Source organism: Hipposideros armiger, unplaced genomic scaffold (genome assembly GCF_001890085.2).
Source record: "Hipposideros armiger isolate ML-2016 unplaced genomic scaffold, ASM189008v1 scaffold_151, whole genome shotgun sequence".
Taxonomy (NCBI): Eukaryota; Metazoa; Chordata; class Mammalia; order Chiroptera; family Hipposideridae; genus Hipposideros; species Hipposideros armiger.
In genome coordinates, this window is record NW_017731501.1 from 2,916,518 (window position 1) to 2,919,720 (window position 3,203).

Consider the following 3,203-nt stretch of genomic DNA (forward strand, 5'->3'; position numbering starts at 1 on the left):
CCTATTATATTATAAGAGACAAAAATGAAGGAGCTGATACAATACAACTCAACTTTGGGAAGGGAGTTCATGATGTTTCCTTTTGAAATTTGTAGGCTCTGAGGAACTTTTTAACTTCTCTTGTTTGTATTTAAGTTAGCTGAAACACATTTTATAGAGCGCAATGGCAATCACTTTTGATTATTCTTTAGGTCACTTTATCAAAGCTTGCATTGGGACATATCTGTATAATAGTAGCTGAGGGAAGGAAGATGCATAATCAGATAACAGTATGAGAATATGTTAAAATATAGCAAGTGGATACTTTTAATATTTATCAATTACATTTAGCATTAGGCAGTCCAAATAATTTTGATCCACTTGATCCATTCTCTTCATTCAGCATGAATTTTTATTCTTGTTCTTACAACATTAGTTGTTATCACTATATTTAACATACAGGAGGAACTTGGAGAATACACAGTGACTTTCACCTCCAAGTGGTTTCAAAATTATAATGTCTTAGCTTTGAGGAGGCTCTAATAAAAAAGACAAAAACAAAAACAAAACAAACAAACCAAAAGAGCATTACAAACAGCATCAATTAGTTTAATGATATATAGCCTTATTAGTAAAGGGTTTGATGCATAAAACTTAGCCACAGAAAAGACAAGAAACAGCCTCTACTAGCCAGAACAAAGGCTGACATTGTGAGATTTCGGTGGCATAATATACAGGCTTCAAATGAGAGTTCTGGTCAGTGTGACATAAAGGAAGTGCTTCATTAGCTATCATAGTGCATACCTCTCAGGCTTGTACCAGGGGGCAGCATTCAGCAAGGGCATGGGCGCAAAGAATGAGCTATTCACTCAGGTTCCATAATCTTGCTCTGTTTCAGCCTCCTGGGTTGACAGCTTTCAAGTTAAGCATGGAAGGCTCTAAAGAAACAGTCTTACATTCTTCAGTGATAGAGTTTGTTTTTGGAAAATGCCTATCTGAAATAAGGAGATAAAATAAGTTGAGCTTGTGAGCTGTGAGCTCCATTTATTACATTAGATGTCTCTCCAGAGCATAGTGATATTTTTATGATTACATTGAACACTTCAATAAAATAGTTCTACAGAAAGATGGTTCTAAATAAGATTATGTGTAATTTCTATGTCATTCAACCCTATTCAATCATATGAATATTCATTTTACAGTGAAAGCTTACTTTGTAAGTAGGAAAATTACAGCCAAATGCTTTGCAAAGATATTGAGTAGAAGAAAAATAGTTCTATGTAGTAGCTTTCAGGAAAACCACTGTGAATTTTTCCCTGTCATCCACAGCCACAGACATCTGCCCCTCAAGGAGAACACAAAACCATATAACACAAATTCAAATTAATGGCAACATTTCTGAATGCATTTATACTTCCTCTGTGCTTTGAAGGGAAATACATTATATTTAGGTTTTGATTTATATTAATTTCCTAAAAGGACAGTCTTAAATAGCATTGCTCATAGGCTCAGGGACCTAACTGCATAAAATTGCATAAAGATGCTGAGAACGGTTGGTTCTAAATCTGAACTACAATAAAGGGAAAGTAAATAAAGCAATTATCAATTGGGCCAGTCTTGGAAAACCTACATATTATATTGTTATGATAGAATTTTCAAGGCAGAACAAAAGAAATCATAAAATTCAAATTCATATTAAACATCATTTGTTGTGAAGACTATCACCATTGATGCTGTTAAATATATGGGAGATATTTATTTCTAAAATAACTGAATATCTTATATGACCTACAGTTGTTTGGAATTGTACCAGATACTCAGGTGGAACAGCGAAATCATTGCGTAGTGCCTAAAAACATTAAAAATCCTAAACTACACCAAACAAAATATTTTAAAAGAACTGTTTAAAATTTAAACTTTAAGTTTTACTTATTTTCCAATAAGAACAGTAATTTCTTACTTAAAACACTAGATGCGAGCAATCACTCTACAGGCTGGCCAGTCAAGTTTGTGATAGCGTCAGAGAATATAAATTGCATTCTCAAGGCGCCCAGGGGCCTTCATCTAAAACAAAGGTATTTGTTAATTAACATACAAATAAACAATGTTACTTACTAGATGTAGCTCCAGGTACACTTATAAAGCCCTTGCATTTTCTTAAGTCCCTGTATTAAATAAATACTTTTCTCTTTTAACTTAGTAAATCACAAGCAGTTTGATACTGAAGTTCTATTCTAGAGGCAGAGTAATTAGCCTTTTATCAATTTTTCATAAAAACCACATGCTATGGGTTGGACTGTATTTCTCCCACAAATTTTTGTGGTGAAGTCCTAGCCCCAGTACCTCAGAAGGTGACTTTCTTTGGAGATGGGGCCTTTAATAGATGTAATCAACTTAAAATGAGGTCACTTTATTATGATTGGACACTGATATGGCTGGTATCTTTATAAAAAGGTAACATTTGGACACCGAGAAACAAACACAGGGAGAGTACCCTATGGATATAAACATGGCCATCTCTAATCATGTCAAGGGGCAAGGCCTGGAACATCTGCTGCCCTCACAGCCATGCCAATGTCTTCATTTCAGGCTTCTAGCTTCCAGACTGTGAAATAATTTCTGTTGTTTAAGCCATTGAGTTTATGGCACTTTATTATAGCAGCTCTGGCAAATTAACACACCACACAAGAAAAAATAATGTTCCATATGTCGGGTAATTTCCTTAGAAAAAACCAAAAAACCCTGACATTGTGCTCCTTTTTCTTAATTGTAAGAGACATGCTGATGAAAATTATGGCATTCAAGATCCCTAGGTTCACACTGTGTTGCTAGTTTATAATAGTTCTGTATAAATCAATTTGTCTATAATTATTTAGAAAAAATTTAGATAGATATCACATACTTAGAAATTATTTAAGAAACATAAAAGCACTACAATTGCAGGATTTAATTTTATTTAACCTTAAGTTTTCAAAACACAAATCCAGGTAAAGTGAATAATGCTCTAGTAGTATTGAGAGAAAATAAGTGAGAAAATTATTTAAAAATCTATAATTAGAGCGTTTGTTCTTTATCAATTTATGAATTTCTTCACTATTTTATTTATCTATCTACCAGTGCTTTGCTATAATAGCTTTTTATAGAAAAATTTCATATAGTACAAATCTTTTGGACATTTTGTTTTTCTAAGTTTAAAAACATTCCTAAACTAGAAGTTTTATAAA

General features: G+C 33.0%; 1 long non-coding RNA gene across 1 annotated transcript; it reads right to left on the bottom strand.

Annotated features, from left to right (window-relative positions):
• Window positions 1-443: 443 nt before the first annotated feature.
• On the bottom strand, window positions 444-2,023 carry LOC109387225 (uncharacterized). The gene is made up of 3 exons (XR_002124947.1): window positions 1,940-2,023; window positions 784-974; window positions 444-518 (listed from the first exon to the last, which is right to left on the bottom strand). It is a non-coding gene; the product is annotated as an uncharacterized LOC109387225 (long non-coding RNA).
• Between the last annotated feature and the right edge of the window lie 1,180 nt (window positions 2,024-3,203).